General features: G+C 50.1%; 9 pseudogenes; all 9 read left to right on the top strand.

Moving 5' to 3' along the window:
• Nucleotides 1-9,221: 9,221 nt before the first annotated feature.
• Nucleotides 9,222-9,340, top strand: LOC143943410 (5S ribosomal RNA; annotated as a pseudogene).
• A 101-nt stretch (nt 9,341-9,441) lies between these two features.
• Nucleotides 9,442-9,560, top strand: LOC143953009 (5S ribosomal RNA; annotated as a pseudogene).
• Nucleotides 9,561-9,660: 100 nt separating this feature from the next.
• On the top strand, nt 9,661-9,779 carry LOC143955834 (5S ribosomal RNA; annotated as a pseudogene).
• A 322-nt stretch (nt 9,780-10,101) lies between these two features.
• Nucleotides 10,102-10,220, top strand: LOC143942633 (5S ribosomal RNA; annotated as a pseudogene).
• A 101-nt stretch (nt 10,221-10,321) lies between these two features.
• LOC143944820 (5S ribosomal RNA) lies at nt 10,322-10,440 on the top strand (annotated as a pseudogene).
• Nucleotides 10,441-10,764: 324 nt separating this feature from the next.
• On the top strand, nt 10,765-10,883 carry LOC143947380 (5S ribosomal RNA; annotated as a pseudogene).
• Nucleotides 10,884-10,984: 101 nt separating this feature from the next.
• Nucleotides 10,985-11,103, top strand: LOC143946596 (5S ribosomal RNA; annotated as a pseudogene).
• A 95-nt stretch (nt 11,104-11,198) lies between these two features.
• LOC143948984 (5S ribosomal RNA) lies at nt 11,199-11,318 on the top strand (annotated as a pseudogene).
• Nucleotides 11,319-11,416: 98 nt separating this feature from the next.
• Nucleotides 11,417-11,535, top strand: LOC143948023 (5S ribosomal RNA; annotated as a pseudogene).
• Nucleotides 11,536-13,124: the final 1,589 nt, after the last annotated feature.

Below are 13,124 nucleotides of genomic sequence, written 5' to 3' on the forward strand. Positions count from 1 at the left end.
TCGGGATGGACTGAAGAAAGTGATGTAGACGCGCGGCATCCCAAAAATTTAAACCGTAGGGACCCCTGCGGTCCATAAGGGCACCAATAGAAACCCAGCCGTCCCGCGCTACAAACTGAGATGCCCTAGTAAGGTCGGAGTCACGTAATCGTCGAAACTGCGTAGTCGGTAGACCCGGCGGGAATCTAGGGTTTCCGAGAATCGGTGTCTGCGGGGACGACACGGTCGTCAGGGAGTGTTGGAATGCCGCCTTCTCACTCTGGTATAGGGTGTTGCCTATAAGCGGGTGGGGTTTCACTTCCTTCGGCAACGCGGCCCTGCACCATAGGGCAGACTTCAACGGGACTGGGCACTGGTGTTGTTCTATCTGGGCCCACAATTTGGTGGGAAGGTTGCGAACCCAATCAATCACCCTACTCAGGTGGGAGGCACTATAATATTGCTTGACGTCTGGTAACGCCACACCTCCATATCGTTTTGGAAGGGACAGTTGGGAACGTGGTATCCGAGGCTGCTTCTGTGCCCAGACAAAGCAGGTAAACAATGCCTGTACCTGTTTAAAATAAACAGGGGGGATTTTGATTGGCAGAGTCTGAAATAAATACAGAAATTTTGGCAAGATGCACATTTTTAGTAGATTACATCTACCGAACCAGGAATGTGTCCCTTTGTGCCATGAGTCCAAGAGCAGCCGCGTCTTAGTCAATAAAGGGGGGAAATTGCATGTATATAGGTCTGCAAGGTCTGGAGGAATAGCAGTGCCTAGGTAGGTCAGGGCCGTCATTGTCCACTTGAATTGAAAGCTGGACTGCAGAGCAGTGAGCAACCGTGGCGGGAGCAATATCCCCATGGCTTCCGATTTGGTAAAGTCGATCTTCAGGTTAGACAACTTCCCGTATACCTCAAACTCTTTGAGCAGGTTGGGTAAGGAAATGCCTGGGTTAGTTAATGTGAAAAGCATATCGTCGGCGTATGCCGTTAATTTGTGTTGCACACCCCCCACGGCTACTCCCTGTATATCCGGGTTCAGCCTTACCGTGGCCAAAAAAGGCTCTAGAGTCAATGCGAACAGGAGAGGAGACAGTGGACAACCCTGACGTGTCCCATTAGTTATTGGTAAAGGAGTTGACAACGCCCCATTAACCTTAACTTGGGCAGTCGGCTTGGAGTACACCCCAGATATACGTGCAATCATTCGGTCTCCCAGCCCCACATGCCGAAGTACCGCAAACATAAATGGCCAATTTACACGGTCAAAAGCCTTTTCAGCATCCGTGTTTAACAGTACGCATGGTAATCCCGCTTTTCTCACCACATGAATCAGATTCAGCACCTTCGTGGTACCATCTCTGGCCTCACGGGAAGGAATAAATCCAACCTGATCCAAATGAATCAGTCGCTGGAGATGGCCTGCTAGCCTAGTAGCCAAGATCTTGGTGTAAATTTTGAGATCCAAATTTAGGAGAGAGATCGGCCGGTAACTACCGCAGCATGCCGGGTCCTTCCCCTCTTTATGAATCACCGAGATGTGAGCGGCTAAGGAATCTCTAGTGAACTCCCCGCCTTCCCCTATTGCGTTGAATAGAGCAAGCATAGGCTGCCCTAGCAGATCTAACAGGCGTTTGTAGTATTGCAGCGTATATCCGTCCGGTCCCGGGGCCTTCCCTGGCTTCATTGTCCCTATAGCTTTATGAATTTCCGTCAAAGTGATGGGGGATTCCAGTTCCTCCCTCCCCGTCGGGGATAAAGAGGGCATTTGAGATTTTTCCAAGTAGTCAGTCAGGGCGGTTGGGGACGTGGGGCCCGTCTGTAGGTTGTACAGGTCCGAATAAAAGTTTCTAAACTCACGGGTTATGTGCATGGGTAAGTGGACCTTCCGTCCTCCTGGCGCCACTACATGTGGAACATACGTCAGAAGCCTACGTTCCCTGACCAGTCTTGCCAGAAGCTTCCCGCATTTGTCACCTGACTCGTAAGTCATCCTGCGGCAAGATTGAATGGCAGCTTTAGCTCTATAATGTAGCAGGTCCGTAATCTGCTTTCTAATCATCAGTAGGTCATTTTCAGAGGGTTGTGAGGGAGCATGTTTGTGTCTGGCCTCCACGACGCGCAGCCGTTCCAGAAGCTGGTTCAGCCGTTCGGCGCGTTCCCGTTTTATCCGTGCACCGTGTCGTATCCGGACCCCCCGCACTACCGTTTTGTGGGCCTCATGTTGGTGACATCATCTAGGACTTCCGGGGTCTGTAGGAGACTTTCGTTTAGTCGCCAAAATCTATTCGTCAGGGAGGAAGCGTCAGTCAGCCTGTATGTAAGGGAGATCGGCGCATGATCTGACCAAGTCCTGTCACCTATGGAAGAGCATTCAACCGCGTGCAATTGGGAGTGGGGAATTAGAAAGTAGTCGATTCGTGTATAAAGTTTGTGCATGGGGGAGTAAAACGTGTAATCTCTTTCTCCCGAATGTTGTAACCTCCAGACATCTATAAGTTGTGAGTCATGCAATGTCCTCGCAATGCGTTTAAGCTGAGCAATCGGCATCGATGTCCGGCCGGACGACGTGTCTACAGAGGGGATCAGCGGGGCATTAAAATCCCCTCCGAGCAGTAATTGCCCAACCTTAAATTCCTGCAGTTTTTCCATGGTCCTCTCTAGAAAAGTGGCTTGGAGTTCGTTAGGAGCGTACACGGCCGCCAAAGTCACCTGCACTTGACAAATAAGCCCCTTAAGGAACACATATCTGCCTGAAGGATCTAACAGGGATCCCTGGCAACACCACGGAAGTCTACTAGAGAGGAGTATGGAGACCCCTTTGGATTTAGCTAGCGGGTTAGTGAAGTGTCGATTGCGTAGGTATGGCAGTGCAGTCGGCTTAAAATGGGTCTCTTGTATAAAGGCAATATCAGCAAGTAATCTTTTCAAATCAGCTAGAAGCATGCGGCGCTTTTCAGGCGTATTAAGGCCCTTCGCGTTAAGTGACAAGACGTTCACACGTGGCACCGCCATAGAACAATCGGGAGAACCTCCGAACCGGAGAGAAGGGGGGGATGGGGAAGACAGAGAGGGGGAGGGTACACCGGGGAGGGTAGACGGGGTCGGTAAGAGGGGAGGAAGGGAGGGTGCAGAAAGGGTCAGAGCGGGGAGAAGGGGGGGGGGCGGGACGAGAAAGGGAGGGAGGGGGAGAGAATCTAGAAAGCGGGGTGCAGTGAGAAAAAGCAGAGAGAAAGAGAAGAGAGAAAAGACAAGAAAATCCGGAGACAGAAGTTATTGAGGAGAAAGAGGGAATAGAAGAGGGAAGAAATAGAGCGGAGTAGGGGGAAAAGAAAAACACAGAAAACTGTAGCACGGGAGTGGGCCTATTGGCCTCGTCTCCCTATAAATCAAGTGAAAGCATATAATGTCCCAGGGGGAACTAACCGTGACCCCCAGGGCAATATGCCGGCCTATTGGTGGGGACGAGACTGACAGGAAACCAGATAACCAGCTCCACAGGCCCGCCCCCCGCCTCTTATAGGTCATAGATGCACCATGTGCAACCCCTCAAAACCATTCCACATAAATATAGAAAATAAATAACCAAACCACAAGTTAACAGTTTAAGTAAATCAGACAAATCATGTAGAGAGCCATATTAATGAGCAACAACCCTGATAAGATGGGTAACAGGTCATAACGTATCCGGGCAGGGCAACCAGAGGCCCCCCCGGGCACGTACAACCATCACCCCCCCCCCCGAGTCCCCCCGCCCCCCCACCCCCCCCAAACAACAAGTGCCGCCCACCGGGACACTCGTGTAGGAACGTCTCCCCCTCACACAATGTGAAAACAATGTAGGTCCCTCATTAAAAAATTCAAGTGATGTGCTTTTACCATAGCCCATGTCATTTACACAGTATATAGAGACCCAGTCATGTAGGACAGAGAGCAAGGGAATGAAAAGATGAAAAAACATCCCACTTCCCTCCCCATAGAGAGCACTGCAGCTAGGTCCTACAATCCTTCAGTAAGTGTAAGGGCCAGCCAACGACTGAGCCCCCGAACTAAAAATTCCGGTTGTGCAGAAATACTCTCCGTTAGGAACGGGTACACTGGCAGTCCGGCTGAAAAAACATTCCGGTAGTGTCCTCCCGCCGGGCTGAAACTCCCCTGCTACATGTAACGGAGGAACCTGCAGACATCACAGTAAAAAGCCATTCCGCACGGCAAGGAGCACTGTCACAAAGGTAGAGTTCAGTAGGTAATTTGTTCCATCACTAATCTAGAGTCTACAGTAGGCAGTGCCCCCCAACGAGGGACCTGCAACCTGTGGGGACATCTCACCGTGGGCGACTTCAGAGATAGCGAGCTGCGGTGTGATTTGCAATCTGATATCCAGAGATGAGCCGCTGTAAGGGGTGCAGTCCCCCTGTGAGGTATGTAATGGAGGGGCTCCACAAACGGCACTCGGGTGAGGGGTGACAGACAGGGCAGTAGTAGGGAGGCAGCCAGGGGGGGGGGGCACCAACCGCCTAAGCCGCAGTCCAGGGTGTCCACATTCAGAAATAATCAGCGGCGGCGGCGACTATCACACTGGAATCGGTGAACAGGGGGGGGGGGAGGGCAGCGGGCAAAGGATCATAAAAGAAAAGTTACCTCAGAGCTTGCGGGAGTCCTCCCCGGAGTGCGCCCTGGGTCTGCGGTGTTGTCGCTGCTGTCTGGGCGGCCAGTCACCTCTTCTGCTATGATTCGGGTCCGGTCCCTGCGAGCAGGGCAGAGACGCCAGCCAGTTTGGGACTGCAATAGGCTCCGCATCCAGGAACCCAAACAAAGCAGGTAAGGAGTCTATAGCCCGGAGAGTAAAGACCCGTTGGTCCTTACGGAATGTAACTGACAACGGGTAGCCCCAACGATATGTAGCTCCACAGCGCCGTGCAAGATCCAGCAGGGGCTTCAGTAAGGCACGTCGCTGAAGGGTGGCACGGGAAATGTCCGGGAGTATCCTCACCTCAGCGCCATCGAACTCCAAAGTAGGGGCCTCCCAGGACTTCCGCAAGACCTCCTCCTTGAGGCCATAGTGGTGCAGTCGGCATACAACATCCCGCGGCCTGGTTAGATCTGCGGACCTGGGCCCCAGAGCACGGTGCACTCTATCAAACTCCAAGCGGGATGGTAAGTCTACTCCAGGAATCCTGCGGAAAATTGCAGCGACAGTGTCCGCTAGATCCTCAGATCCCGTCGCCTCAGGTAGCCCCCGCAGCCGCAGGTTGTTCCTACGGCTGCGGTCTTCCATTTCTTCCAGTCGTAATTGCTGAGTGAGGAGCATGTCCACGTGTGCTGTCTGTGAAGCCTCCATTGCCTCCACCCGCCGCTCCAGGGCCAAGAGGGAATGCTCCCCACCAGTAACTCTAGTTGCCAAGTCCTTCACTTCACCCCTGACGAGCGCTATTTCTTTACGGTGGGTTTCTTCCACCTTATCGATCAAGGCGGTGATGTCGGCTCTCGTAGGGAGAGCCTGCAACAGCAGGCGGAGGTCCGTATCTACCGGTGGCGCCGGTCGGGGGGTCTCCATAGCGTCCAGAGCACTATGAGGCGCTCGAGGTGTTCCCATGTGTGGGGCAAGGAAGGAAGCCTGAGAAGCCTCTGAATCCAAGTCTGGCGAGGAGCAGGTCGCCCGGTCAACATCCACGTGGGCGCGCTCCGGCGCCATATTGGGGTCCGAGGAGCGGTGCTGAGAAAGGTGAAAAAGCCTCTCAATATCCCTCGAATGCGCTGCCGGAGTTGGCGGTCGGGTAGATTTGTCGTCTTTTTCTTTGAGGTGGGCATAGTGCGGTCTAGCTGTAGAAATTATCCGTTGAGGCGAGAGACGGCCGGGAGCTCAGGCGGTGCACGTCTCTATCCTTCCATGTTCAGGCCACGCCCCCAGGCTTTAGTTTTAAGTTGTTGGCATTGACTTATTTTTTTTTTATTTTTATTATTCTTTTATTAAGTAGAACATAAATATAACAGTCAACCATACAGCATGACCCAGGGTCACAATTACATGGTAACAAAAAATAGGCAGCCAAATAACTCTGGTTTCTCAGAGGGGAGTCCTACAGTTTCATGCAGAAAAGAGAGAAACCCCACCTCCGACATGTAGTACAGTAGTACTGAGTAACGGAGTAGTGCAGCTCCGTTCAGACAAATGTAATCATGGAGAACAACTGGGACCACAGCGAGCCAGCTTATCATGACCTACGTGAAGCAGAGTAAAATATGAGCCGGTCATGTCCAGAACCCTGGGGTTCTTCTGGGTCCCGCAGGCTAGTAAGGAGACAAGGCATAGTCAAAAGGGAGGACGGGGGAAGAAGAGAGTGCAAAGACGGAGAGAGAGGAGGTGGGGGGATGGCGGCGGGGAAAAAAATAAAAATAAAGACAAAAAGGGAGGGGGGAATGTCACCCAGGGCAGACATGGCCTACGTAGGTAAACGTTAGATGTTCAGTCGTTTTCTGGGACAGAGGCACTGCTCACCTCCCGAATGTAGTCTCGAGTACCAGTAAAATACCTCCAGGGCCTCCATGTAACACCAAATGCCTCTTCAGTGTTGTGAAGGGTGGCGGTCAATTCTTCCATCCGGAGAATATGATTGACTTTGGAATACCACAGCACCTTGGATGGGGGCTGAGGCTGCCTCCAAAGTGCGGGAATGCAGGCCCAGGCGGCATTCAGGAGTTGCATTGTGAGGGTTTTTTTGTATTTTCGAACAGGCTGTTGGGTCAAGTGTAGAAGGCATGCTGCTGGGAACCCAAAAGTTCCTCAAGGCCGAGCATGCCCAGAAAAGGTGTCCCATGGTCCCCGTATCTGAATTTCACCTCCAACAAACATCCAGGATCGATCTATCCATTTTATTCAGAAGGTATGGGACTCTATACCAGCGTGAGACTATCTTGTATCCTGATTCTTGATATTGGTTTGCGATGGAAGCTTTATGTACTAAGGTCAGGATCTTCCCTATCTGTTGTGGGGTAAATATGATGCCTAAGTCCCTCTCCCATTTGTGGATAAATGGTGGGGGTCGACTCCTCCTCCTGACTACTCAATAGGTTGTACAGGAGGGAGAGGGTGTGTCGCACAGGTTCCCTTTTGTGACAGATGGATTCATAGGGTGTCAGGTCTCTAGGAGTGTAGGGGGCTCTTTGTATGGCCAGAAGAAAGTGACGAAGTTGATAAGCACTAAACAAGTCAAGCGGAGGGTCAGAAAGCTCGGCGACAGTTTACGTGGTCGGGAGCCCTCCCGAGGGCCACACCTCTCCCAGACGCTGTTTCCCCACCACTGTCAACTGTCGCAGTTTCTTGTTGGTAAATCCCGGTGGGAAGTCTGGATTACCTATAACCGGAGTCATTGGTGATGGCAGGGGAGGAATGTGTGTGCAGCGGAACAACCTCCGCACAACAGCCAACGTAGCTCCCATTACGGGGTGACCTCTGAGGTCTTTTGGTAGGGAGGACAGGAGCCACGGGGAGGTCAATAGGGGAATGGATCCATCCTCAATCTCCATCTCCACCCACTGCTTGTGGGGGCCATTACAATGCCAATCAACGACTCTCGCTAGCAGAGTCACTCTGTAGTATTGTCTGAGATCTGGAAGACCCAGACCCCCCTTGTCCTTTGGTCTGGCAAGCAATTGCAAACGGGCTCTGGTCGGTTTGCGTGCCCAAATAAAGGACCGGAGCAGCACCTGCAGTTGTCTGAAAAAAATTGGGGGTAACCGGATCGGTAATGTCTGGAACGTGTATAAGATCCGCGGGAGGGCCGTCATTTTGAATGCATTACAGCGCCCGAACCAGGTCAGTGTTAAAGCATGCCAGTTTCCCAAATCAGATTTCAGTCAATCCAGGAGAGGGACAAAATTAAGCGGGTACAATTGCGCTAAATCCGTTGCGATGTCAACGCCCAGGTAACGTATAGATTTTTCAGCCCAGTAGAATGGAAAAGCGGAGCAGAGCCTCTTGGCCTCACCATCCGGGACCGATATATTCAATACAGCTGACTTGGCGCAATTGAGTTTATAGTTTGATAGGCTGCCGTATCGCTGTAGAGACGCAAGTATATTGGGAAGCAAAATGTGTGGATTGGAGACGGAAAAAATTAGATTGTCAGCGTACGCCGCAATTTTGTTTTGAGGGTTTGGATATGCCAGTAATATTCGGGTCTTTCCAAACGTGACACATAAGTGGTTCCAGTGTCAGAATAAAAATTAGGGGAGACAGAGAGCACCCCTGCCTCGTCCCATTAGTAATGGGGAAAGAGTCCGAGCACCACTCGTTCACCCGTACCGCTGCCGACGGCGTGGAGTAAAGCGACATTACCCAGCTCATCATGTTGGGGCCAAGACCTATATGTTCCAGGGTGGCCTGCATAAAGTGCCAGGTCACCCTGTCAAAGGCCTTTTCCGCGTCCATTGACAACATAAGCAAGGGCCTTCCCTGTACATGCGCCGCATGGATTAAATTGAGGACTCGGGCCGTATTGTCTCTAGCTTCCGACCTATTTTTGCTTGTTTCCCAAGGTGACAATCTTGGCGTTTGTCAAGAGGGTTGAAAGTGCCTGAAGAGATTGCCTACGGGCACATCACCCTGAAAGCACCCGATCTCGTTTGATGTTGGAGGCTAAGAAGAGTCGGGCCTTGATAGTACCTGGATGGGAGACTGCCTGGGAATACCAGGTGTCATAGACTTCTTTTTATGTTGTTATCGTTGACCTGGTTTTTTTTCGCTTGTTTCCCAAAGTGACCATTTTGGTGTTTGTCAAGAGGGTTGAGAGTGCCTGAAGAGATTGCCTATGGCCACATCACTCTGAAAGCACCCAATCTCGTCTGATCTTGGAGGCTAAGAAGAGTCGGGCCTGGATGGGAGACCACCTGGGAATACCAATTATTGTAGGCTTCTTTTTATGTTGTTGGCGTTGATTCGTTTTTTTTTTTGCTTATTTCCCAAGGTGACCATCTTGGCATTTGTCAAGAGGGTTGAGAGTGCCCAAAGAGATCGCTTACAGCAGCATGACCCTGAAAGAGCCCTATCTCTTCTCTTCTCTGAGGCTAAGAAGGGTTGGGCCTAGTGGGTACCTGGATGGGAGATGGCGTTGGAATACCAGGTGCCGTATTCTTCTTTTTATGTTGTTGACATTGACCTGTTTTTTTTCGCTTGTATCTCAAGGTGACTATCTTGGCATTTGTCAAGAGGGTTGAGAATGCCCGAAGAGATTGCCTATGGGCACATAACCCTGAAAGCGCCCGATCTCCTCTGATCTCAGAAGCTAAACAGGGTTGGGCCTTGCTAGTACCTGGATTGGAGACCACCTGGGAATACTAGGTGCTGTAGGCTTCCTTTTATGTTGTTGGCCTTGACCTGTTTTTTTTTTCACTTGTTTCCCAAGGTGACCATCTTGGCGTTTGTCAAGAGGGTTGAAAGTGCCCGAAGAGATTGCCTATGGGCACATCACCCTGAAAGCACCCGATCTCGTTTGATGTTGGAGGCTAAGAAGAGTCGGGCCTTGTTTGTACCTGGATGGGAGACCGCCTGGGAATACCAGGTGTCGTAGACTTCTTTTTATGTTGTTGGCGTTGACCTGTTTTTTTTTCGCTTGTTTCCCAAAGTGACCATCTTGGTGTTTGTCAAGTGGGTTGAGAGTGCCTGAAGAGATTGCCTATGGCCACATCACTCTGAAAGCACCCAATCTCGTCTGATCTTGGAGGCTAAGAAGAGTCGGGCCTGGTTAGTACCTGGATGGGAGACCACCAGGGAATACCAGTTATTGTAGACTTCTTTTTATGTTGTTGGCGTTGATTCGTTTTTTTTTTTTTTGCTTGTTTCCCAAGGTGACCATCTTGGCATTTGTCAAGAGGGTTGAGAGTGCCCAAAGACATCGCTTACAGCAGCATCACCCTGAAAGAGCCCTATCTCTTCTCTTCTCTGCGGCTAAGAAGGGTTGGGCCTAGTTAGTACCTGGATGGGAGATGGCGTTGGAATACCAGGTGCCGTATTCTTCTTTTTATGTTGTTGACATTGACCTGTTTTTTTTCGCTTGTATCTCAAGGTGACTATCTTGGCATCTGTCAAGAGGGTTGAGAATGCCCAAAGAGATTGCCTATGGGCACATAACCCTGAAAGCACCCGATCTCCTCTGATCTCAGAAGCTAAACAGGGTTGGGCCTTGCTAGTACCTGGATTGGAGACCACCTGGGAATACTAGGTGCTGTAGGCTTCTTTTTATGTTGTTGGCCTTGACCTGTTTTTTTTTTCACTTGTTTCCCAAGGTGACCATCTTGGCGTTTGTCAAGAGGGCTGAGAGTGCCCGAAGAGATTACCTACGGCCCCATCACCCTGAAAGCACCCAATCTCGTCTGATCTCGGATGCTAAACAGTGTCGGGCCTGGTTAGTACCTGGATGGGAGACCACCAGGGAATACCAGTTATTGTAGGCTTCTTTTTATGTTGTTGGCGTTGATTCGTTTTTTTTTTTTTTGCTTGTTTCCCAAGGTGACCATCATGGCATTTGTCAAGAGGGTTGAGAGTGCCCAAAGAGTTCGCTTACAGCAGCATCACCCTGAAAGAGCCCTATCTCTTCTCATCTCTGAGGCTAAGAAGGGTTGGGCCTAGTTAGTCCCTGGATGGGAGATGGCTTTGGAATACCAGGTGCCGTAGTCTTCTTTTTATGTTGTTGACATTGACCTGTTTTTTTTTTCGCTTGTTTCCCAAGGTGACTATCTTGGCATTTGTCAAGAGGGTTGAGAGTGCCTGAAGAGCTCGCCTATGGCCACATAACCCTGAAAGCACCAGATCTCGTCTGATCTCAGAGACTAAACAGGGTCGGGCCTTGTTAATACCTGGATGGGAGACCATCTGGGAATACTAGGTGCTGAAGGCTTCTTTTTATGTTGTTGGCGTTGACTTGTTTTTTTTTTTGTTTGTTTACCAAGGTGACCATCTTGGTGTTTGTCAAGAGGGTTGAGAGTGCCTGAAGAGCTCGCCTATGGCCACATAACCCTGAAAGCACCAGATCTCGTCTGATCTCAGAGACTAAACAGGGTCGGGCCTTGTTAATACCTGGATGGGAAACCACCTGGGAATACTAGGTGCTGTAGACTTCTTCTCATGTTGTTGGCATTGACTTGATTTTGTTGTTTGTTTCCCAAGGTGACCATATTGGCGTTAGTCAAGGTTGAGAGTGCCTGAAGAAATCTCCTACGGCCACACCACCCTGAAAGAGCCCAATCTCATCTGATCTCAGAGGCTAAGCAGGGTTGGGACCAGTTTAGTACCTGGATGGGAGACCGCCTGGGATTTCCAGATACCGTAGGCTTCTTTTTATGTTGTTGCCGTTGACATAGTTTTTTCCGCTTGTTTCCAAGGTGACCATCTTGCTGTTTGTCAAGAGAGTTGAGAGTGCCTGAAGATATTGGCTACGGCCACATCACCCTGAATCTGTTCCATCTCGTCTGATCTTGGAGGCTAAGCAGGGTTGGGCCTGGTTAATGCCTGGATGGGAGACCGCCTGGGAATACCAGGTGTCGTAGGCTTCTTTTTTTTTTCAAATATAATTTTTTCTCCAAATAGGGGAAGACGGTCCCCAGAGTACATAATGCAACAGAGAAATACAGAGCAAAAAGCAGCTGAACAATACTTGATACAGGTATATTCGCAACTGTGAGTCTGCCTTCCATCAATCACAATGATTCGAGGCACGGATAAAGTACTGTACCAAGATCCAGGGTCACACAAACCCCAGGTCCCTCCGGCATAATCCATCCAGAGGGGGGTGTGGGGCCGTCATTCCCAATTTTCCACTCTTTCCAAAAGAGAGAGGGGGTGGAGGGGGTGAGAGATAGGGGAGGAAGGCAGAAAAGAGAAGGGTTGAAAGATCAGAAAAGGAGAAGAGGGGACGAGACACGATGGCAGCCACTGTCCAAGGGGCCAGTCAAGGAAAGCTCAGAGCACTAAGGCGATAGCAGGCGACATCCTTCCAGCGAGAATATAAAGGTATTCCAGATGTCTCAGGTTTGTTTAAAAAATTATTGTTTACCTTGTGATGTGAGGATCAAGTCCTCCATTTTTTTTAATGTCCTCTATTTTCCTAAGCCAGTGAGTAATGAAAGGGGGGGAACATTTTTTCCAATAGAGAGGGATGCAGGATTTCGCCGCATTTATCACATGCCGCAAAAAAATTTTTTTTGTACTTCTTAATGGGAATCTGTGAATGGTGCAAGAGAAAGAATGCAGCCTCTTCCTGGATGGAAAAGTCTGTGAATTTTTGTGTTATGCATCGGATCTCTGTCCAGAAGTCCACCAAGCTGGGGCAGGACCAAAAAATGTGCAGCAACGTGCCCTCTTCTTCTCCACACCTCCAGCATATGTTCGAGGAAGAGGGGAAACATTTCTGCAGCTTTGATAGTGTCAAATACCACCTGGTGAGAAGTTTAAAATTTGTCTCCTGTATCTTCGTGCACAGCGACATTTTGAGAGCCAAAGTGATAATGCGTTGTCTCTGTGCTGGGGAAAATGAGCAATTAAGGTCCTTTTCCCAGTTGGACAGACAGGTTAAGTGTGGGTAATCTGTTTGAGAGAGAATGTGGGCCAAAGGGCCTTCGCTCTTGCATAGAGTCTCAAACTCCGTCTGAGGGCGGGCGAACGTTTGAGGATTGGGGATGGAATGGAGAAAATTATATCGTTGCGATGCTCTCCAAAAAGGCAGTTGGAAAAGCCCTGTCGGATCTGTTAGGGTTGAGAAAGAAGGCCATTTTCCATCAATGACGAATTTAGACGCATTGTCAAGGTTGGAATTTCTAAGTGGGTCCCCAGTTCAAAGGTTGGATGGCCACGTATAGGGAATAGGGGGGAAGTAAAAGACGTGAGTGTGTTTTGGGTAGCGATCAGGTGACTGACTTTCAACTAAGCCCCTATAGTGGGATGTGACATAAATTCTGTGGGTAAATACTTATAGCACCACATGGCGCTTCTTAGCGGAATTCGGGAGTGAGCTTAGAAAGTTTGTTTCGATTCCAGTCCAATACATGCCCCAGATGGGAGGCCAGGTAGTAGCATCGCAAGTCAGGGAGAACCAACCCTCCCTGTTGTTTAGACAATGTCAGCTGTGACCGCTTAAGTCTGG

The sequence above is a fragment of the Lithobates pipiens genome, unplaced genomic scaffold (genome assembly GCF_037356315.1).
Source record: "Lithobates pipiens isolate NorthernLeopardFrog02 unplaced genomic scaffold, aLitPip1_a1.2 Scaffold_10, whole genome shotgun sequence".
In the NCBI taxonomy this organism is placed as follows: Eukaryota; Metazoa; Chordata; class Amphibia; order Anura; family Ranidae; genus Lithobates; species Lithobates pipiens.